General features: G+C 43.8%; 1 protein-coding gene across 5 annotated transcripts in view; it reads left to right on the top strand.

Annotated features, from left to right (window-relative positions):
* Rtn1 (reticulon 1) overlaps positions 1-24,718 on the top strand; it is a 197,306-nt gene that overhangs the window by 26,859 nt on the left and 145,729 nt on the right. Inside the window, exon 1 of one of the 5 annotated variants that reach the window (XM_006515323.2) lies at positions 7,071-7,282. The exons of 3 other annotated variants lie outside the window; for them this stretch is intronic. The gene's annotated coding sequence lies outside the window, so the exon portion shown is untranslated. Of the gene's footprint in view, positions 1-7,070; positions 7,283-7,848; positions 7,993-24,718 lie in introns of those variants that run through there. One more of the 5 variants, XM_006515324.2, reaches the window with a different exon arrangement.

Genomic DNA, 24,718 nt, shown 5'->3' with positions numbered 1-24,718 from the left:
TCTGAGTGCAGATCTTCTGTACCCATGTGAAAAGCTCGGCCTAGCAACACTTGAGCAATCCCAGCATTGGGGAAGTACAGACAAGGGACTCACTGGAATTGATTGGTTCCATCCTGAGCCAGTGAGCTCCATGTTTGGAGACTGTCCCAAGAAATAAGATAGATGAAGGAAGACTCTAAAGGAGACCTCTGGCACATAGATACACAGACATACACACAGACACACATACAGGTACCTACATATACATACAGAGACACAAACAAACACGTACACAGACACATGTACAAACACATAGAGATACATGCATATACATAGGCACACAGATACAGTCACACACAGACACAGAAACACACAGAAACACATACACACACAGACACACACAAAAACATAGGAAAGGAGAAAGCAAGCAAAGAAAAAGAGATTATATATTCAAGTGAATTTACTTGATAATCCAAAAATGAGCATTTTTAGTCTTTCTGTTTGATTTCTGATGGGGAATTTGATCTTGCTAGTAATATAAACAGGAAAAAGCATTTTTTCCTTTGGTTTAATACATTTCCTAAAGTATTTGTCTCTTAAAAAACAAACCAACACTGATCCTATTACTAGATTAGTGGATTTTTGTCTAGGCCATGCCACTTTAACCTGACTGATCTTGTCTAAACCTGATTCTAATGAATTCAGACTTTTCGTTATGTTTGCTGTGTTTGGATCTTCTTGTGGATTCTTTCCTCCTACTGTTGATTTGTGTTTCTGTTGAATTATATTTCTCAGTGAAAGCTCTTTATGTATTTTTTTTTTAATTTTAAATTTTTTGTTTTCAAGTTTAATATCAATTTTCCCATTATATGCATGTATCAGTGTTTTTCAGTTTGCTGTTTGACATTTGTAATTGTGTTGATGCGTGGTTGCTGCACGCTCAGATCTAGTACCAGTTTTCTTTTTGTTTCATTCCTTGTTTCAAAATGGTCCCCTCACCCTGAGTTTATAAAACAACTCACTTTTTTCCCCCAATTTTGTTTGACATTTTCTCTTCTTTACTCACATCTGATCATTTTCGAGTTGTACTTGTTTTGGTTAATGGTTGTAGTAGGCCACATTTGTTTTCAAGTTGACGAATCACCTCAGCACCATTTTCTAGAAGTTTATTATCTCATCTGAATCCCTGTTTTTATATGAAACTTTCTGTTGGTACATCAGCCTGTTTCTTAGTCTACCCACTCTGTTCTAATTATTGTACTTTGATGACATGACTTATTACCAAGTGGCATCATTTCTCCTTTATTTAACATAATCTAGCCATTTTACCTGCTTATTCTTTTAAAATGTACATTTTAATATGTTTATTTGTGCCCATGCATGGTACTGGTTCTCTCATGTTGCTCCTGGAGATCAAAGTTAGGTAGTCTAGCTGGTCTATGTAATGAGTGCCAGGGCAGCATAGTAAGATCAGGTCTCAAGAAACCAAATTAACCCTCTCTCCACTTCACTTCCTACCAATAAAAACCTTAAAGAGATTTAAGAAGATACCCAATGTAGACCTTTGGTTTCCACATACAAACATACGTATATAACCCATGTAATAAACACCACCACCCCAACATTAAAACAAACAACAACAAAGAACTCTTAGAGGATGGAGAAAAATGCTTGCTCTTGCAGCAAGAGAGCCTGGTAGATCAGATATCTAGATGGTTGTATTCCTATACTCCACTCTGCTCAGGCAGCATAGTTTCTGGTATATTTGGAAACTCTGAGGCTACCAGCTTCCATCTCACCTCAGTGTTTTCACATGTCACATGGTGGGTTGGCCTAGGAATTATAGCTTTTAAGCCCCTGGTTTATAGCGCCCAGGATGAAGTATAGGCTCTGTAGCTCTGAGCTTGGTTACCTTCATGTACCTGGTTTTCCCTATATAACTTCCTATTTTCTCTTGCCTTATGGACCCTTCAATCGATACAGACATGTTTTTGACACTGTCACTTCTAATTGTTTTGTTCTGGTTTTAAGCAAGTAGCTTTATACACGAATACAGATACAGCACTTTTTATCTTGAGACAACTATAGATGGAGCTTTGGCTGGCTTGGTCACTGTTTCATCCCAGAGCCCAAAACAGTACCTAGATGGAGGACATGCACAATAAAGTTTTGTTGAATAAACCAATGAAGTGATTATTTTGAAGAGTGGTTTCATTAGGCATAATTGGCATAAACAGCATACACATATTTGCCATGCAGTAACTTTTGACCTCTGTCGAATGTTGAGACAACTACCATAGCCATTACCCCCACAGTTTCTTTGTCCCTTTCTGCTCCTATTTCTGTTTCTTCTGTCACTATTCATTAATTTCTATTTCCTGAATTTTTAGATATATGGAATCATAGAATGTGTTCTTTTTGTTGTTGTTCAGCTTCCTTTACCTGGTATCATTACCTTGCTATCCATGCATGCTATTGTTGTATACCGACATTTCACTCCTGTTTCTTAGTGAAGGGTACTCCATTGTGTGGCTATAACATCCCACACTGCCATGTGCATCCACTTTATGGACACATGCATTTGTTTCCTTGGATTCACACTTGAGAATACAGTGGCTGGATTATTTCATCGTTGCCCACTTAGCTTTTAAAGAAAGTACCCATTTTCTGAAGTGACGCTAATATTTTACATTCCCACCTGTACACGGGAGTGTAATTCCTCCAAACCTTAAGCCTCTGCTGTCTGTCTTTGTAGCTCTGGCCTGTTTCTAACAGGCAAGTGTTGATATCTCATTAGAGAGCTTCGTTTTATTTCACTTTTTATTTTTCAGTGCTGGGATCAAACCCAGATCCATTTTCATGCTAGGAAAGCATTCTTGACCCCACTGTGGATGTAGCTTGGCTTTCCCGAGGGTGTTGATTTGTCCCTATGCTTATGCGTGTCAGTCAGTCATATGCTTCAGTTCATGATGTGCTCAAATCTGTGGCTTCTGTCATGATCAGGTCTTCTGTGTTCCTATCACTGAGCTTTGAGAACTTTACATATATCTTCATGTATTAAGCTATGTATTAGTCTTGTAGTAGACTCATTTTTCTAGGCTGTGGCTCCTGTCTCCATTGTCTTTTAAAGAACAATCGTTTTCCTTTTTGGATCGAGTCTAATTTATCATTCAGCCTTTGACGATTGTCCTTTGGATATTGTACCTTACAAAGTCTTAGCATAGTCCAAGCCAACAGAAGAGTTTCTCCTTTTTCCCTCCATAAATTTTATGGATTCAGATCTTGCGCATGTATCTGCAATCCATTTTCAGTTAACTCGGCTAGATGATTGTGAAACATTGGGTAGAAATTCACCGCTCTCTTTCATGCTAGTCGATACCCACTTCTCAGCACGGTTTGATGAAAAGATTGTATTTTCTCACCTGAATTACCTTTCTTGAAAATCAGTCTTCTGCCCATGTGCGAGTCCTTTTATGGACTCTACCCTGACCCATTAATCTGCCTGGATGTCTTTAGGCTGAGGTCTATGCCCAATAACTATAGATTTGTATGCTTTGAAATCTGACAGTGCAGTTCTTCAACAAGGTTCTCCACAACGAAAGTAGTTTCTTGTTAAGGGGAAATTCTGAATTGCTGATTAATTTTAAGACTTTCAGAGTGTTTCAGAGAGATCACTAGTAACACGTCTGGATCTCTGATTTTCCTTATTTGTGACCTGGCTAAATGAAAGTTTCCACATTATGTACTAATGAAAAGATTTATAGTCTCTAACATTTGTATATAGACCACAGCACTAGCCTCTTAAATATTGCTTACTATTTTCTTGTAATTGAGTTTTTTGTTTGTTTTTCCATTAGTTCTTTGGTTGTTTGTTGGTCACCAGGAGACAGCCATTTATTATATGGTTTTTCATTTGTTTTATTCTTATGAGACTTACACCACCCATATGAAGAATAATAAATGTAACTGTCATTCTCAGTAAATCTGAACTTTGTTCAGATTAGTGCTCTGTTTCTTTAGGTCTCAGGAAGCATTTCTTCAAGCTTTGGTTGGACAGTTATCGAGATGTTTTTTTTTTTTTTTCAGTGATTTTCTTTCGAGGCCCCTTGTCACAGTCTCTTATACAAACATGCTGAAGACCAAAATAAAAGATGTTTTATAAATTATAAAGATGTTCTACATCTCATTTTTTCTCTAATCTCCTGCAGTCTAAGGGATTGAGAAAATAAAAGATGTGGAATCAATGATCATTTATGGGCTGAGAATTTATAAATAACATACTCAGTCTCTCTCTCTCTCTCTCTCTCTCTCTCTCTCTCACACACACACACACACACACACAGAGAGAGAGAGAGAGAGAGAGAGAGAGGGAGAGAGAGAGAGAGAGAGAGAGAGAGAGAGAGAGAGAGAGAGAGAGAGAAGCCAAGAATCCATATAGAAAGAGGGTCCAGCCAGGAAGAAGGGAGTATTTGTTTCACAGTGTTGAATCCCGATAAATCCCAAGATTTTCAAAGAAAGCCAGCTGGAGACCCAGGAGAGCCTATGGTTTGACACCAGTCTGAAGCCTGACAGGCTGGAGACCCAGAGGAACTTCTATTTCAGTTGAAGTCTACAGGCAGGAGAAAAAAAAATCTAACAACTCAGACTAAAGAAGTTGGACAAAAGGAATTCTTTCTTCTTTGAGGGAACCATTGGCTTTTTTGGTTGTGTTCATATCATCAGTTGATTGGAAGAACCGTCTACATTAGAGATGACAATCTGTTTTATTTTTGGCTTATAGGATTCCAAAACACCTGTTTAGAAATACCTGGAACAATTTTTTTTAAGCAAACATCTGGGTACCCTTAAGCCCAGACAAGCTAGGTATTATGCCTCCTTTCAAATGTAGGCAAAAGGAATGTTGTTTGATCCCTAGAAGCTAGCGGAGTGGTAGTTAAATAATTGTGCTTTTGACTTGTAATGGATGCCTATAGCATTTATCTTTACATTTATATGTGTTGGGAAACTAAAAGGTACAAGCATGAACTAAAACAAGCTTGTATTTTTTAGTCAACTGCTATAGGATTCAGGACCGAGAATCCTGAGCCTGCTTCTGTGTTTTCTAATATAATTGACATCAGTAATTGACAATAACTAGTCAGGCTTTACCATGTGCCTTATATTTGTATAATATATGTTAACTCATTTATTAATTGTAATTACTTTCATCAAGATGTGGTGATGCTAAATTCTTCTATCTAGGGATAGAACTGTTATTCAACAAGTAATCATAATAGGGCTTTTAATTAGAAAGGAGTGCAGATATAATCCAGTGGTCCCCCTCTGCTGTTGAAGACAGAACAGTGGAGAGTTGGGAGCCTCCAGAAGGCAGGGCTGGGATTGGTTCTTAGGTACCTGCCCCCTCATCATGGCTTCTTCCCCATTTGGCTGTCCTGACTTACTCACCTTCTCCCGGGGCCCCTCCGTGCCTGTTCATTTATTATCTTCCTCTATTGCAACCTGGGATGGAGAACTCCCTAAGCTTCCTACATATTATAGAAGGATGCTAATGTTGCAGACACTGTGAGTGATGTTGCAGGTTGGTTCCGCTATGGCTCGCTCAGAGAATTCTCTTGCAGCATGCACTTGAAGAGTCAGCACAGAACATCTGAACATCTTCAGTGTTGGCACTAGAGAGACTTGGCCACTTTAAAATTCAGACTCACATCCGATGTAGCCCAGGATTGCTTTTCACTCAGGTTTATTCATGCTCATCCTGCACTTAGCATCCGAAAGCATTGTAACAGCACTGAGCTGTGAGTGGGCTGAGAGCTGATGAACAGAGACAAGGCCTTGCAGTTACAGCTCAGCAGGCTGTGTAGCTGTGTTCTAGGTAACGTCTTTTCAGAACCTATACTGGCATCACAAGAAGGTTCAACAAGATGGAAGCTATTCTAAGAGTGCCTAGAATTATTTTCCGTGGCAAAATTTTCAAGCACCACTAGTTGTGTATGTGTTTTACACCCTTGGGCAAAATAGCCATTAGGGCTCTCTGAGGCTTATTTCTGGCTTTGTTCTGGGAACGCGCCCAGCCCCTGGAAATGAGGCTGTGGTATATGATTGGGATTGGCTAGTAAAATGTGAGGGAGAATTTCACAGTGGAAGGGGGTGCTTGCTTCAGCACGTGGCCCTTGGCTTTGTTGAAGCCCAGGTGTGGGGCTTCCCGTGTGAGGTAGAACAAGGCTCCTCAACCATCCCATCCAAGCAAGGAACAGGAGCAGGAAGGGTGGCGTATTGGCTCCCAGCCCATTCCCTAGGCTTTCCATGTTGCAGTGGCTATCAGTCCCCTGTCATCGATCCACCTCCTGTACTTTGTAATGTTACAGTAACCTTCAATTTCTAAGACACTGCAAAAGTAACTACAATCTTGTGTATACTTTTTCAATATTTTCCCCCATGGGTAGAACTAATAAAAATCCAGTGTCTCTTGAAGTCACTGAAATTTTAAGGTATCTTCACATTAATTATTTGATTTTGGCTAATAAGAGGTTTTATTTTATTTTTTTAATTTTACTTATAGAGACAGTCCAAAATATTTGCTGAAGGAATGAGCATTAGATAGTTGTGTAGTTGCCAGCCTCTTGGGTGGGAAAACTATAAAATGAAGCATTTGTTTGGGGATCGTACATCTTGACGTTCGTCTCTATGGAGCTGCTATAGTGCTGGGCTGTGAAATTCCTGAGGACCGGGAAAGCTTGGGAGGGGGGACAATAAGACAATTGACAGAAGCAAGGTAATCTGATATCAGACACTTGTCATAGAGTTTTATTCCACAGGGCATAAAATCCCACACTGCATCCCGTACCACGCACCACCCTGCCTCCCTATTTGCCACTTAGAACCATAGATGTTCAGTGTCCCAAGAAAATCTACCTGAGGGCAAGTGTGTCTAGAGTCGGCACATTCATTCTGAAACAGTAACACACCCCTGTCCCTGTTACAGCCTCACAGATACCTTTGTGTTCTAGGGCATTTCCCACTGTGACCTGGCAGTGAGAAGCTGGCTGGCTGGTTTCCAATGGAGACCTTTGTGTAGCTGCATCAATAGTGAGCTGCTGCTCGAGAGCGAGCGAGCTGGAAAGTCACTGGACCCCAGAGTCTGGCCTTAAGTCTGTTCGCTATTCCTTCCCACGGGGCTGATGCAAACATTTTATCCCGTTCCTTCCAGCTCACAGGACTCCAGTTCTTGCTCGTGGGTTTTTCCAGGCCCCTGCCTTTGTCCTCCGTCCATGCTCTTGCCGGTGTCTACTACAGTCCTTTGAAGGTAGGCTTTGCCAGCCTAGCAGTGAGCACAGTACTCTGGGGAGAGGCCGAGGAGTCTGACACAGTTCCCAGCTCCCGTCCAGGTCCTGTGGCCAGTCTCTGTCTCTCTCCTCCATCCTTTATAATGACAGATACTTAACTCAGCACTTGAACAATGAATGGATGGTTAGATTATGGGGCAAGCACCGTCATATTTATTTAATTCTCCAGCTCTCCTTTGAGAGTAGAGACTAAAGCCAAATACTTGAATGCCTTCAGGAAGATACACAGCTTCTCCATGGAGAGAGAGGAGAAGCGATTCTGAATCTCTATTTAAGACTCGAGTTGGCATTTGTCAAGCTAGGTGACTAAAGTAAGCGAGCCTGCCCGAACTCATTTCCTAGGAGGTAAACAGTGGCAACTTATTTTGGGCTCACATGGCTCACAGCACTCAAACATATCCGGTTTCTCTTGCACAGAAGAACTTAAATTAGATACAGTGTGAGCAGAAACAAAGCCCAGAGAGGCTGCAGCCTCCGCCCGTGCATCTCACAGACGTATTCAAAATCAAACGACGTCCCCCAAGGGCAGTTATGTTCAGCATGCAAACAGGAGAGCTTGCCTAGACGGGGAGAAGGCACCATGAGGTCTCAGGCGGGACGATGATGGGTCATTCCTGCTAGCTGTCCCTTGCCTTCTGTTGAAAGCAAAGCGGAAAAGGCCTTGAGAAGGGTAAGCTGTTGTCTCTGAGGGACAGGCAACACCTGATGGTTTCTCCTGGAGCAGGGCTGCCTGATGGGTTTTCATTTATAGCTCCACAGTCCTTGGATGCTGCAAAGACTCCGGCAGCCTATTGTTTTCTAACGAGGTTTCCATGACTGGTTGCTAGGATTGGGGGCATGCTGAGTGTGGGTCGATGAGTGACTGGGTGGGCAAAATAAATGGTCTACCCAGGTTGCTATGGCAGCCAACGGAAGGGCAAGTCCAGTGAGAAGATAAAGCAGAGTGTATTAGTCATGGTTCTCCAGAGGAACAGAACAGAACTTTCTGAATTAATGTGTGTATGTATGTATGTATGTATGTATGTATGTATGTGTGTATGCATGCATATATGTGTGTCTGTATGATATATATACATACACACATGTGTGTGTGTGTGTGTGTATATATATAGTATATACATATATATATAATATATACATAATATGATTTTCTTTTAAAAGGATGGCTTACAGGCTGTGATCTAGCTAGTCCAACGAGGCTGTCTACCAACAGCAGGTCCAAGAATCTAGTAGGCTAGATGTCTCAGTTAGTCTTTAGTACATATCAGGACAAAGAAGTAGTCTCTAATGTCAGAAAGGGAATGGGCTTGCCATCGAGAGAAGGAGCAAGCAGGCAAAAAGAGAGCGAGCCTCCTTCTTCCATGTCCTTTATATAGGCTGCTGTCAGAAGGTGTGGCCCAGATTAAAGGAGTATCTTTCCACCTCAAAAGGTCATGATTAAAAGTGGGTCTTCCCACTTCAAATCATTGAATTTAAAATTAAAATGCTTGGGTTTTAGTTAATTCCACATGTAGTCATTTGACAGCCAAGAACAGCTGTTACACCCCATGATGCAAAGAAGGCACGTGCAGTGAATAGCGTGCAGAGAATGGTGTGCAGTGAATGGCACACCCAGGCAGCGGTTAGTAACAGATTCATCTGGTGTCACCGCACCTCCATCTGCCTGGGTGACTTCTCATTCTCAGACAAGATCAAATACCTCCTCCTCAGAGAGGCTCTCATTAACTGCCCAATCCAGATGCCACACCGCTGCTTCCTTCTCTCCCTCCCTCTTGGCCAGGCCCATTGTATTTATTTATTGGTACTTATCATTGGTGTTTCTGTGGTGCAGTTTACACTTATCTATTTATTTACTTATTTATTTTTTACTACCAGGATATATTTATCATGAAAACAGGAGCCTGTCCTCCCATGATGCACCCGGTGCCTGACATAGAGCCTGACAAAGAATGGGCACCCAGTAAGCACTGGCTGGGAGAAAACTGGCTACTCACTGGGGATGAGCACTGTTATTTATTCATCTTGGAATTTTGAATTTCTGGCTCAAAAACATTTATTGGATACAAGTGTGGGTCTGGGGTGAGGCAGAGATAAACCAGGGAGGTTGTCCCTGCAGACAGTCTTTCTCACAGTCTGTTCACAGAAACATAGAATTCCAGTAGGGAAGTCTGGGACCTCCAGCCAGATGCCCAAAAGGATGGTTGTAGCCAGACTGGGACCGTAAATATGACGGCATAGTCAGGGAGGGGAAACCGCTGTAGGTGACCAGATATAAGGGCAGTGTTACTGTGAGTTCTGAGGACTTTTATGCCCCGTGTCATTGACCCACACAGCAGCGTTGCCAGGGAAGTTCTGTTACAGCTCCCATTTTTGTACAGGATGAAACCGATGCATAAAGCAAGTACACAGCTCACTAGAGGTCATTTAGGGGTCGAGCCAACACCCCAGGGCTCCTCACAGGACCATGCTGAGAACTGAGACAATTCGCATCTGGATTTGTGCTCAATAACTGAAGGCTTGTGTTTTTCAAAACCTACTTAAATAAGGGTTCGTAAAAGTTTCAACCTCCCTTACAGCCCACCAACTAAAGGTAGGGGAAGAAAATGGCTAGTAGGACAAGGGGAACAGAGATGTTTAGAAGTAGTTCTTGGGGCGATTCCAATCTTTGTCTGCAGTCCAGTCCACTAGCAAAACACCAAACATGAATCAGCAGCAGCAGCTCGATCCAGAAGAAATCAACACAAGTCTAGAATACCACCAGATGTTCTTTGGTGTTCTTCCCTCTATGAAGTCACAGACAAGTGAAGATCAGTTAAGAAAGCAAGGCAAACCAATGCAATGGCGTCATCAGTGAAGACCAGCATCAACAAAGTCCAATGAAGACTAGCAAGGCAAACTCATGCTAGAGCATTGTCAGCAAAGACCAGCAAGGAGAAACCCAAATAAGACCAGCAAGGCGAACCAATGCAATAACGTTGTCCACTCTCTGTTGGGTTGTACTTATACTCTTTCCAAACATGTGTTCTCCCAAACATCTGCTTCAGCTCACATCACATCAGACAGCTTCCAGAAAACATCACATGACACAATTGAGTCTCCAATGAAACCACAAATTCCCACTTCAAATAACTTCTCTCCCCCCACCCCTTCTCACCCTCTCCCATCTTCTTCCTCCCTCACCCCCCCCCCCATCCTACTTATCCTCCTCACCCACCCACCCACTCCCTGTTTTGGTTGGTATCTGTCTCCAATCTTGTATTCTTGTTTTCCTGCTTCCTCATGTACTGTTCTTTTTTAGTTATATGTTGAGGAAATGTAAGTATTCTATGATATGTTTAGTAATACCAAACTCGGAAGGAAGTACAAACAGGAGACAATGCTAAGGCAAGAAACATGTGAACTAGGTTCCGGGGATCATAACTGTAGACTGCTAGGTTTTTGTTTTTGTTTGGAAATTTCATAGGAATGTGTGATCTATGACAAGGTTACAGGCATCTGGTCTGAGTTCAGCACGTAAAGAACTCAGTGGCTTTAGATCTGTCACTAACACAAGTCTCTTTTTCATCTTCTCTAAAACAGACAAAGATGAGGATCTGTGGCGAGCAAGCGCTTAATCTCGTGTTACAGTACAAACATTAGTAACACAGTCCACTGGGGCTGTGTGGACTCCCTTGTCTGCTCCTGCCTTGGAGAGGTCGTTTCTGTAGAGCAGGAACCTGGGCTTGGTACTGTTGCATCTTTTCATATTAGCCCCATAGTAGGTGTCTTACCTGTACAGTGTCAAAATGCTAAAATCCCAGAAGATGGGCTTGGAGAGTTGGCTCAGTGGTTAAGAGCACTTCCTGCTGTTGCAGAGGATCCAAGTTCAGTTCCTAGCATCTAACAGCTGTAACAGTTCCAGGGATCCAATGATCTCTCTTGGCCTCGGAGGGCACCAAGCGCATATGTTGTATACACACACACACACACACACACACAGGCAGATACTCATAAACATTTTAAAAATTAAATTTTTTTAAAATCAGAAAATGGATGTTCATAGTGCACACCTTTAATCCCAGCACTTGGGAGGCACAGGCAGGCAGATCTATGAGTTTGATGCCAGCCTGGTGTACAGTGTGGGTTTCAGGATAGCTAGGGCTACAGAGAGAAACCTTGTGTTGAAAAAGAAATGAGGAGACACATTTGACTATTTGTTGTTTTCCAGCATCTTGCTCGGAGTGAGAGGATTGTCTTGCAACTGTTACCCTCACTGTGTTAGGACTCCAAGCTAAGCCCATAGTCTCAGGTATCTCAGAAGTCAGAATGAAGAGCTAGCCAAAGTTCCCAGCTGGGGACATGGGGGGCCTTTGTACCACTGGGAACATTTGATAATGTCTAGAGACAGCTTTGATTGATAGGACTCAGGTGCTAAAACATCTGGAAGGCTGAGTCCAAACATCCTGTGATATGCATAATGCCCTCAACGATGAGGAATTAAACACTGCAAGTACTCATGATGCCAAGAACGAGGCACTCTGAGGCAGAGGAGAGAGCTAGAGCAAGCCTGAGAGCAGAAATGGGGAGCTAGGGGTATAACTGTGTTAAGCAGGTCAAAGAGTTCCCTGGAGGAAGGGCAGACCGCCAAGCTTCGGGAAGCCAAGGATTAGGACTTAGGCCATACGTTTGGACAAATGTGTAGTGTGCCATCTGCTTTCTGAACCAGGAGACTCTGTGCATCTCTTGAGAAGCATCCTTATGCTGGCTTTTTAGTTGGGTTCAACCTGGAATCAAGAAATGGGATGGGTATTTGCGAGGCAGGTAAAGGTGCTTGCTTTGTAAGCTTCACGGCCTGAGTTTGATACCCAGAAACCATGGAGGGAAGGGATAATGGACTCCTGGAAGTATGTACTGTTGTACATGTGTGCCTGCAGACACACACACACACACACACACACACACACTAATATTGGTAATAGTAAAACATAAAACAGTTTAAGGAGAAATTGGTGTATTTCTTGCACCTGATCCTGACTACAGATGTTTGAACTAAGCGTGGCCAATGGTATTATTTCCATCTTATTGCAGGACCTCTGCAGAATGCCAAGTATCTCAGGGTTACTGCTGCTTTGCCAAAACACCATGACCAAAGTAACTTGGGGGAGGAAAGGATTTATTTGGCTTACACATCCACAGCACTGTTCATCATCAAAGGAAGTCAGGACAGGCACTCAAACAGAGTAGGAACTTGGAGGCAGGGGCTGATGTGGGGTGCTGCTTACTTTCTTGCTCCCCACGGCTTTCTCAGTCTGCTTTCTTATAGAATACAGGACCACAAGGATGACCCACTAAAATGGGCTGGGCAATCTCACATTAATCACTGATTAATAAAATGCTCTGCAGGCCTGCCTGCAGCCTGATCTTATTGAGGCATCTTCTCAATTAAGGCTCATCTCTAGCAACTCTAGCTCGTATCAAGTTGACATAAAACTACCCAGCACACCCAGGGTTAAACAGTTGCCCAGTATACAGAAAACAGCATACTCTTCAGGCTCTGACTAAGGGAGTCAAATCCAATCAGAGGGGGAGGACTCCCCGGTCCTCCCTGCAATTTGTCAAAGGAAGTTGTCAGACACAGGCCATGGTTTATGCTGACAGTTCCACATGTAGAAAATTGGAAGCATTTTGTCAACTTTTATTGAACAAACCTCATCAACAAAATCAGAAAGTTCATGCCTATTGACAATAATAGCTCATTTTTAGTGGCATGTTTTATTTTCCCAGTTTTTTTTGTAGTATAATTGGCAGATACAATTAAGTATATTTAAAATTTGTGACACAGTGGTATATGGCTAAATAATCATGCAGTCAGGTCAGAGAGCATGGCCACCATTTACAGAGCTGCCCCTCGCATTGATTTGATTTTAGTGTAGCGAGAACACCTAAGATTTAGTTGCTCAGAAAATTTCAAGTGTATAATGTATCATTACTAATCACAGTCACTATAGTGTATCATTATAGTTTACTATATGTAATATCAAATATGTTCTAGATCATAGAGTACATACTATAATGTATTATAGTATATTAAATCTCCAAAACCTATTTATGTTACAGCTGAAAGTTTGTCTCTTTCATCACCAGCTCCCCTACCCTCCCATCCTGGGAACCAGGCTCAGGACCCAGCTTCTGAGTCTGGCTTTGCTAGGTTCTCCATGTAAGTGGATGCTATGATAAACCACACCTATAAGAGGGCTTACGTATAAGGAGCACTAACTTGAAAGCAGATTAACGGATGCAGTAGTTTCAGTCTGCAGGATGTTTGCTATGTCCAGGTTTAGCATTTTGAGGACATTATTTTAATTTTCTCTTAAATAGTGCTCCAGAAACAGCGTCTGCAACTGTTCCCCACCATGGTATATGAAGAGCCCTTAGTTCGGAGGAGGTGACTAACCTGTTCAAGGTGACACATGGAAGAAAACACATTAAATCAGCCTTCCAGATGTGTTAAATATTACATCAAACATGAATCAGGCACCACTGAATATCAGTTTAACTAACAAAAATACAGCAGACAGTAAAGCTGACAACACCCTGGGCAATAGGCACACTGCTGACCCAGGAAGCACCACTGAATATCAGTTTAACTAACAAAAATACAGCAGACAGTAAAGCTGACAACACCCTGGGCAATAGGCACACTGCTGACCCAGGAAGCAAGGGACAGGGAGGCCAGGGTGCACCCTTCAGAATCGTTCTTCAAGACAAAGAAGTCAGTGGAGAAGTCAGTTAGGTAAATGCGAGTATATTCACTGGTTTCCATTGTAAAGCTTGTATTGAAAGGCGTTATGGCACATTTATTAAATAGGCTCTTTCACAGTTTTTTTTTCAAACAAATATGGAAGTTATCCTTGTTATGATCTACTTTGTTGCATTTGTGCAATACAGGGCTGTTTTGACAGACATTGGAGTTGAACCTAAGGTTACATGGTGACTTTTTGTAGAAAGTCAGTCCAGCTGGGTGAAATGGCATATGTCTATAATATAATATGTCAGCATTCAGGAGGCTAAGGTAGGAGGAATCACAGTTGAGGCCAGCCTGGGATATGTAGCACAACCCTATCAGAACAAACCAATGAAACCTAACCAACACCTGCTCTAAGAGATATGTTGTCCCCCCACCGTCCCTGCTAGCAGTGCGTGTTCCATCAAGCATCGTGCTGGCTATCTCCTCCTGCAGACAGTCTCATGCCGTCCTGCCTTCCTTTCCTTTTCTTCACAGAGCTTACTGCAGTTTGCAATTATAACAGCTCCCCGCTCTCCTCACTAACAGTTAACGTCTTAGTTCATCACTAAAGTATAAGATTATGAGACCAGGGACCACCACTTGGGTGATCCTAACTTGAGTGCTCACTGCCCTCCCATGTAGCCACTTAGTGGCAATGTCTTGAGTAAATGGGCATATTTATGTTAGTACTTGAGATCCATATTTGACTACTGCTTTCAGAGCAGACATATTTCTTAAAATGCCTTGCCCCGTTCTCTTCAATTCACCACGGACTCTTCCTCAGGCTATTAGCTGCATTTAGGCACATACATACCAAGCAAGGCTTTAGGCTACTGGGTGTTTTGTACTTTGATCCTATGCCCGCCGTCTGAGTTCTATGTTGATATTAAATACAGCCTGCTTTCTTGGATTGAATCTTCTATCTCAAACTTTCCATGAGAAATAAATATTGCTTAAGGTCTCTAAGCACAGCACTACACAAGTTGCTGGGGATGGAGTAGAAAGCCTAATTTCTCTCTCTCTCTCTCTCTCTCTCTCTCTCTCTCTCTCTCTCTCTCTCTCTCTCTCTCTCTCTCGTTTCCTGGGAGCTCCTTGTAATTTGGAGAGGCAGACAGCTGTGCTGTATTGCCACCAGGTCAGATCTATTGCAACAGAGAACTGAAGAAAATGCTAGCGGGGTGGACAAGAGCAGACGGGCTTCCCAGGAAATGGTTATTTTGTTCATTACAACAAAAGGCATCTTCATATGTTTGTTTGGGTGTTTGCATACCCTTTTCTTTAGATTTGGGCATTAAGAATGAGAGCCAATCAAACCAGAAGAGAGACAAGAATCCATGACATTGGAATGTCAGGGAGAAACTGCCTCTGTATATCAGGATGCTGAGTACCCCAAGTGGAGTGAGCATTACCAAGGGAAGGCTGCATGAAGTGGCATCTGAGTGACAGGGACAGGAGGTACTGCTAACAGCAGTGGCTGTCCTGGGCAGTGGCAGGAAGGACAGACACACTAAAGCCCAAATGAAATAATGGGTTACTGGAAACAGTTGCTGACCTAGGTCTTCTTTAAGGGCTGGAGATTGGCATTGTAGGAAAAATGAAGAACAAAGGGACTCCAGGGAGGGAGGAAGGGTTTTCAAAAGGCTGAACACAGGGCTTGGGTGGGGAATGGAGTGGTGTGAACTCAGTGGGGGGGTGAGAGAAAGGTCTGCAGGAACTGTGAGGAGGAAGGAGGCTTCCAGGGACCAGCTCTGCATCTTCTAGGCCACATAGAAGGCAGGTTTCCATGGAGACCATCTGCAGATGTGCCTGCCCTTGGTTGATGGGCAGGGAGCAGTTGAGGAGGTGAAGATGAAGATAGTGTAAACACACTCTCATCAAAGAATCTTGGCAAGGAGAGAATGAGTTGCTGGGACTACAGCATCCAAATGGAAATGAGTGACAGTGGGACCTGTCCAAGGAAGTGACAGAGGCGCGGGGGGGGGGGGGGGAGGGGGGTTGGGCCTGAAGCTTGCAGGAGATTCTGAACCCTCGGCTTCAAATGCTAGACCTTCCAGGACTACCCCCTCCAAAGTATGAAATCCAGAGGAGGAGCTGGTCCTTGTGTTTGAAGTTGAAGAACCAAGCCATCCTGCGTGCCATGTGCTGGATAGAGGGTAAACACAGAGGGTCGACAGTGCCCGGACAGTGGCCTTAAAGAAAAAAGCTCTAGGAATAAATGGCTTTTTAGAGTAAATAAGAGCTGTCTCCTTCCAAGAGATTGCATCTCAGCAGTGATTTATTACAGGCCCTGCTTGGAGTCCATGAATAATGCACAAGGCTGTGTCTTGAGCAATATAAAATAGCTCAAGCACACATACACACTGCTGTGAGCAATACATAATCTTAGAGTCTAGCTTTGCTATTTTCACAAAGTAGCTGATTCTTATAATCCCAGAGTAAAAGTCCTGAAATACCATGTCTGAGAAAATCAGGCGGAATACAAACAGGGCCAACTTCTCCTTATCTGAGTAAAATTACCCCAGAGAGAACGAGGCGGTTCTTCTGAGCTGTGAACGTTCTCTTTCTTTGTTTGGGTTGCCTGTAGTAGCCTAAAACCATTCAAGTTGCTTTACTCTCGTGGGTGAATGAGATCATTCAGAGATTAATTTTCAGCTTTCCTAATCAGGGTTTACCCAATGGATAGTGTGGAGTCGACACCACACTGGCTTGTTAAAGCCACAGAAGATCAGACCCAGTGGCATTCGCAAGAATGAACAAATGGGTTGAAACCATTTGAGAGCCAGTAGGGCTCGAAGAGCTCTGTTTGTTTAGCTTTTCTTCTTTGTTAGCTTCCTGTAGGGGAAGGAAGGTTCTACTTCAGAGCCTGTCCTCCTAAGCTGTAGAGCTGCGCTCAGTGACACAATGGGACCCCAGGACTCTTGGCCTGACATCTCTGTGGGCCCTACACTGGCCTATGAGTTACCTAGTTCAGGTTTTCTGCTTACAGCAGGAACTCTTAATGCCTCCTCTGAGGATCTGTCTTTGTTTTTCTGCCTTGATCTATGTGCAATGAGAGTCTTATTGATCTCCTTGGATCTTATGGTCTGGATGCTGAGTGCCAGGGCGCCTTTGCAACCTTTTATGTAATGTTTGTGCTTTGTGAGGATTATGTCTGAGATGCAGCAGGCGTCCTGTGTGAGTGAGGAAACATAGGCAGAGTTGGGTCATACACAGATCCCAGCACTGTTCAAGTTTGCTTTCTACTGCTGTGATAAACACCATGACCAAAAGCAACTCTGAGCGGAAAGGGTTTATTTGGCTTATGCTTCCAGGTCATGACTCAAGGGACAGCAGGAGCTCCAGGCAGGAAGCAGGAAGCAGGAACTGAAACAGAGAACATGGAGGAACAGTGCTTGTGGTTTGCTCTCTGTGACCACCTGTTCAGATTGCCTTTTTATGAAGTCCACAGCCATCTGTCCAGGGGTAGCACTGCTCACACTGGGCCAGTTCCTACCACACCAATAACTAATCAGGAAAGTGCCCCGGGGACTTGCCTACGGGCCAATTTGACGGAGGCATTTTTTTCTCACTTGGGTCTCTGTCTTCCCAGATGACCCCAGCTTGCATGTAATTCGGCTCACGTTGCGTGAGTTCTCCTGATCTAGAAGCGTGTAAAGAGGGTAAGATGAAGTGCCGCATAGGAGGTTAACTGATGGGAGGCTCCATCTATGCAGCTCTGCTGGGACGAGACTTTTTGGCGGTGTGGATGCTTTGGGATCATTCACGCTCCTGTCACTAACCCCTTCCCCCTACTCTGCAGGGAAAGTCACCTACAGGTAAAACGCACCTCCCCGGTGCATCAAGCAGGTTAGACTTGGGAGGAGTTTAGCCTGTCCCTGGTGCCCCATCTTGGTTGAGGAGACATTTGTTATCATCCCCCCACAAAACTCACACGACAGACATTAATAAAGTTCAATTATTTAACAATAAAGTCTTGCCATGTAATTCTAAGAGCTCCCTCCGCACTGGTGGTGCATTGCCTTGTGTGCTCTTTCTAGAGGTCACTGGGCTACAACAAAAAATCCAGGCTCCTGATGTGAGATAAGGGCTTTTGATATGGACTCCAGCTGCTCTTTCAGCCCTGCTTGGGGTCAATCTGGGTTTATAACGCCAGTGACTCATCCACTTCCCTGGGTATGCTGCATTTCTTTGCTGCGTAACTGTGAGTGTGCTTGCCCCCGTTCCTCACCTGGCTGGCTCCTTCAAAGGCTAGAGTATTCTTCTATTTATATACCACCCTCATTTGGGAGTCTTTCTGGAGTGTCCCTCGTTAGTGCACAGTGCTCCTGTATGCCCTAAGCATATGTTTTATTGCTTCTGATACCACATCTCTTCGTATTTTTCTTTGTTTTGACTGTTTGTAAAAGAATGGCAAACACTGTGAAGTCTGAGATTCCGCCCTGCTTGCCAGCTCACAGGTTAATCTGCAGGCTGGCAGGAGACAGGTAACATCTGAGCCAGAGGCAGCGGCTCTCACAGCTGGCAGCGTGAACCTGTTCTTCCTATCAGGTGCCCGTGACCGTGACCACTGTATTCCAGTGGAGTGAGGTGAGCACCAAACAGCCCCCGTGCATGCTGTGCTCACAGTGGCTTTGCACCACAGATAGGGAACTAGAAGCTTTGGGAACCTCTCATCTTCTAGTAGGTGGCTAGCAGATCTGACCGGACTTTGCTCCAGACAGAGACATTTTCATATCACAACTGGGAAGCAAACCTGCCTCCTGCCTAGGATCCAGGCCCTCTTTCAGGCTGTTTGCTATATGAGTATTCTTGGACTCGGCAGCATCTTTATGACGATCTAGAGAATGCAGGAGACACATGAAGCCTCTTTTTCCTGCTCAGGGAACCAACACAAGGAATGCAGTGGGGACGCTGTAAATATTTATTGACAAGTGATTAAAAGTGGCTGGAAATACTTTAAAAATACTTTCTGAGAAGAGATCTAAGTGCTTATTTCAGAAATTTTCTCTTCAAAATAATCAAGCAGAGCCTATACTTTTTGGTATGAGGTTTTTTGTTTTGTTTTGTTTTGTTTTTTAAAAAACTGCAACCCCTCAGAGTGTGGTTACTATCTTAATGGCACAAAATTGAAAGCAATGACTCCCCCAGAACCTACGAGTTATCAATAGTCTGAAAGAAAGGGGCAAGACCCCATGAGTCCCTCTCCCACCCGTGACTGGCCATTGATAGTCCGGGGGTAAGCAACCACAGCTGAGGTGAGATCCCGTTTAGGGTATCAGGCCCCAAGGCAGCATCTCTTGTCTCTTCTCCTACCTTCCAGCTTTCGTGCTAAACATGGAAAGCTTATCCTTACAAAGAAGGACAATTAGCAGATTCACTAATTAGGCTCCTGTGGATCCCTCCATCCCACCAAGCCTTTCATTTGTGTAATTATTACTTGTGCTTTGGTGCAGCATAAACTTTTAAGACATTTTTTTTTTCCACCCAAACCTGACTCCCTGGTCTAAAATGAGTAGAAATTCCAGCATCCTTCTGGTGATGAAAACACTTAATGTATTAAAAGTAAATCTAATTTTACTTAGGATATACCTTTAAGGGTTCAAGCAGAAATGTTTTATTCTAACTTCCCAGTCACTCCATAGCCACCCCCATCTTCCTCATTGGATTGGTTCCTCCTCTGTGGATAAATCTTAGAGTGGGTCCTACAACTTGCCCACACTCTAGGGAAACAAAACTTTCTCCTCTAATGTAGTGACAGACACTTGTGGTTCACATGTCCTGTGCTGTCTAACTCTGTTCGGTCTTATCTAAAGTCAAAGTGTTCCCACCACACCAGGCTCTTCCTCATGAGAGGGATGTGGAAGAGACCAGGCTGCTTTCAGTCAGTTCCGCCACGAAGGAGAGGATGTGAGACAGAAACAGACCCCAGTGGTTTTCTCAAGGGCAGCTGATGCGGAAGGCTGTGGCTTCCCTGCTGGGGCAGAACTTTAAAGCTTTCTGCCAGTGTTGTGGCCTCTCTTCATCTGCCCTTCCTTACAGTCCTCCCATCAGGCTCCTCTTCGCTAGGATGTTCACACCCTGCAGATCAATTCTACCTTGATGTAGCTGAAATCTCCAGGCAGTTCTAGGGTGACCTTCACACCTTCAGGGATGGACCCAAGAGGATGTTGGGTTGACTTCCCCTTGACTGTAGCAAAAGGTCTTTACTTCCTGAAAGCTCAGTTCTCCATTCTGTAGCCACAAACTGCCTCACAGGGCCCACAGTGCTGTCGTGCACCGGAATTTATACCTGGTTGGCCCGAGCTCTCCCCGGAAGGCCCTCTGGGGGCTGGGAAGCCCTGCCCTGCCTTCCTATACCATTGAAGCTTCTTCAGCTTGAACACCTCTGCTACACTGGATGAATTAGGGATAGACCGACAATACTGGTGTTTGTTTGTTTGCCTTGTTTTGTGTGTTCTCTCTCTCTCTCTCTCTCTCTCTCTCTCTCTCTCTCTTTCTTTCTTTACTACTTCCTTTGGAATTTTGTACTATTCTGTACTCTTTTGTTTTCAGCCTTTTGAAGCCTCAGCCAAATCTGAAATCTCATTTTAAAAAATTAGCATCAAAAAGTAAAATGCAAAAATCTATTACAATTTGCAATCAATCCTTTTTTTCCTCTGCTAGATTATAATCAAGACTGATATCTCCTCTGCTGAGGCTGAGAAGAAAGATGCATAATATGAGAAAAGAAAGGACTATAATTTTATGGGCTATGTTTTACAGTGTTATTAAACCAAATATGTAACTATCTATGTTTATAATCTACATCACCCATTGTGTACATTTCTGGCCCTGACTTTATGAAACCCACAAGCAGCACTGAATCCAACAGACAAGATGAAAGCCATTCTTCTCTGTTCTGTGTTGTTTCCTTTCTGAGTCTTCTTTGATTTGCTTTGGGAAAGTACCTAATTTTGTGGAAATCACAGTGCCTCCCTCAGCTGTAAAAACCGAGAACTTTCTGCCTAGGAAATGTATCAGCCACGAGTAAAGGCTTTTATGAAAGCAATTTTGAGAATAAGCTTTGGTCTAACCTCTGTGAAGCAACTGGGGGATTCTGACACTCTGTGAGCCTCGGAGGGAAAGATGGACTTACGTCACGGTTAGTGAGCTCACCAGTGATTTTAGTTTTAGTGTTAGAGTTCATACTGCTTCCCTCTCAGGGCCTTGAGGGAGACAGGTGGGCTGCCATGTCAGTCTTGAACCCATCAGGATGTTCAGAGGTGAGGACCTAGTCAGACAAAGCCAGGATCTCTCATGCTCTCTGGCTGGAAAGGCTTTGACTTGTTTATGCCTGCAAACCCAAACTCTCTGCTAAAATGTACTGTGGAATGGATGCAGTGTAGAATCGGAGGGTGTGATGGTTCTGAAGGTTTCACTGTGGAGCTGAGTAGTGTAAACAAAGATATTGAGTCCCGGGAGTGTCCCAAGGGAAGGTGACCTGAAGGAGACAACAATAGAGGTAATTTAGAAAGACACTTAACCGCATCAACAGGTTGCTAAAGAACATTCCACACTCCAGAGAAGCACCGAGTTTGTAATACGAGATTGTGTTTAGTGAATTTGAAAATCCTCCATCCCCCAGAGATATATTCCTGTGGCCTCCCTGTGCAAAGCCATTGCTCTGACCTGTGATCTGCTTGGGACTGCTGTGTCCACAGTGTTACCTGCCGCAGTGTGAGAAGTCCACTCAGAAAACCCAGGATTCTTTGTTTAATGCAGAAAAGAATTTCAGGATGAGACATTATGAAACAGAGCTGGGGTTTGTTGAAAGGCATTTAAAGTATAGATTTCAAGCAGTAGAAGAGGGGAGAGGAGAGAGAGGGAGAGGGAAAGGAGAGAGAGGGAGAAGGAGAGGGAGAAGGAGAGGAGAGAGAGCGGGAGAGCAAGCACTCAGGAAAGAGGCACCCCAGAAATCACGTGCTTGGGCTCTTCTTGAGAGGGTGACACTTAATTTTTACCATGACAGGCGATCAGGGTAGAGTATCCAGCTGTATCTTCAAAGGATTCCTGATAAACCTAAATGAGGTGTCAGGTTGTTTCTGAAGGGTGGCTAGCAGGACTGTAATTGATAAAGTAAGTCAGTTAATCATAGGAATACAGGATGGAAGGTGATCTCTACTGTGAACAGTGTTAACAGCCCTGTCTGAGATTCCCAGGAGGAATTCTGGGGGAGGAATGGGTGACAATTGATATGTTAGCATAGAATACATTGTACAGTGAATATCCTATTATCCCTCGTTGGTAACCTTTGTGCCACATGCTCTTCATTGCACACGAGTTCTCACTTCTCAGCTTCTTAGATGCCCAAACCAGACTCCCAAGTAAGGAGCTCCTTTCTGACACCTGAATTCTCCCTGTTTACTGTGTCTTAGTGGCAGCCACTGGGGAAAAAAAAATACTGTCCGAGGAAATCTCAGTCAGATGCCACAGTGACTTCAAATTCAATGCTTCTTAGTAACCAGCAAAACATAGTTTGGTGGTCATGCGTCAGTGAGCCTGTGGCGTTCACCTGTCTTCATGGTCAGGGGTTTGGAAGAACCCAGTACATCCATGACACTGAACAAAACTCACGGCACTTCTAGAAGTGCATTTCTAGAAGGAGGTCCATCTGACACTCAGTGTGACTGGGGGCTGAGTTCATTGCTTGATACAGTAATTCTGATGGCCTCGCAACAAATATTTTTAAATACTGTGGAATAAGGATGTGGACAGTCTTTCAGGCTCCCACTGAGCTGTTTGTAGTGAGGGAGTTAGGACACAGGTGAGTATTCTATACTGCCTCTGAAAATTATTACTTGAATGGGCTAGTTCTTCCATTACATTTCAAATAGATTATAGCTAGAAATATGAATTGTGATCTGTCAGCATGGTCTGAAGGATTCCTGTCCACATCTCTGCATTGGAGGCATCTTCCCTCCAGTGAGACCCCATACCAACATCATGACCGATGTGTGTGATAAGCATGACACGACATCCATGTGATCCATTTCTGCACCTGTAATCCCAGAGCAATCAGGAGAAAAACCACCAGACAGGCACTGAATGAGAGAGAGAGGCATTGTACAATGTACTGACGGGTGCATTATAAAACTGTGCAGCTCCTAGGAATAAAGACGGCCTGAAAACAAAACAAAACAAAAACCCATCATGGATGATAGCTGGGTCCCAGCACTCAAAAGAAAATGTCGAGTCTGTAAAGGTGTGAGAGGCATCCCGGGCCCACTGGCCAAGCAGTCGAGCCGTGTACAAAAAGATCTGTGTCTTAAAGAAAAGGATGGGAAGTGACTGAGGGGGACACTGGACATCAATCTCAGGCCTCTACATAAAAAGACACACTTATGTGAACACATATACCACACACAAACACACACACACACAACTGAAAGGAAACGTGGAAAATTATGGGTTTAAGCTCAACTATTGTATCAGCATTGATTCTACTACTTGTAGAAAATTTGACATAATGACGCAAGCAAACTGTTAACATTAGGAGAACCAGCTATGGAGCCATTTGGATCATCTTTACAATTCTGCAAACCTCAAACCGTTCTAAAAAGTTCGGGTGAGAGTAAGCAAATAAATACATTCTAAATGTAAGAGAGGAGCCTTCATCACATACAGACAAGGGAGATGCTGGGGGCCTCGGCTTTCTGAATCTACCAGTAACAGGTGAAACCCCCCTCCCCCCTCCCTCCTCCCTCCTTGCTCCCTCAGGTGACAAGGAGTGAAGCTCAGGAAGAACAGAGCCACCAATCAGGGCAGGAAGCAATGGGTAATGATCCAAGCAGAAAGGATGTAAGTAGGTCGAGGTAATTCTTACAGTGCTTAGTTTGTCTGAGGCTGTGTTACATGATACTGAGTGCCCAAGTTAGGAAGTGCTGGGTACCCCGGCCCCGCTGAACTATACAGGGACCAGACCCTGCAAAGAATGTTGCCTCTTAACTCGAATAATTCAGGCCAATGTGGATGTGGGTGGCCTGAATTGTCTGTATCATTGCCCTAATTCTTCATTTTGACTGTGAAGACCTGGCTTCCGAGGGAAGTAGGCCATTCGTTCCCTGAGACGCGAGCTCCCTTCCTGAGGGATGAAAATGTCCTTAACCCTTCGGAATCCTTCTTTTTACAGGTGGATCAGATCACTAGCTGGGAAAGGCAGCAGCAGTCTATTGAGCAGCCTCAGAGTAGCTTCAAGGCACGCAGGCCAACTTGTGCAGGAGAGACTCCCATTGTCTCCCTAACAGACATCCAGAGAGCTGGAGACAATAGCAGCTCTGGGAACTCTGGTTACAGGTGTCCTAGCCCCAGCTGTGTTTAGTCACCGAGAGAAGGAGACATCCTGTCTTCATGATTTCATTTAGATAGCTAGCTATTTCCTGCTGGGCCAGTGCATTTCTCTGAGAGTAAATGACATGTTTTGTTCGTTGCTTAGACTGAGGACACGGGAGATTGTTGCATGGCCGCTCTTTGTCGAGCAGTGGAAGCTGAGGAGAGCTAAATGTCACCTGAAAATTACCTAGCATTTCTCCTTCACGTGTGAATGAGTTCTTTGATAACTAGCTATTGGTTACCTTTTAGACAGGCCAAAAGT

Source organism: Mus musculus, chromosome 12 (genome assembly GCF_000001635.26).
Source record: "Mus musculus strain C57BL/6J chromosome 12, GRCm38.p6 C57BL/6J".
In the NCBI taxonomy this organism is placed as follows: domain Eukaryota; kingdom Metazoa; phylum Chordata; class Mammalia; order Rodentia; family Muridae; genus Mus; species Mus musculus.
Note: the sequence above shows the minus strand (reverse complement) of the source record. Positions and strands in the feature narration are given on the sequence as shown.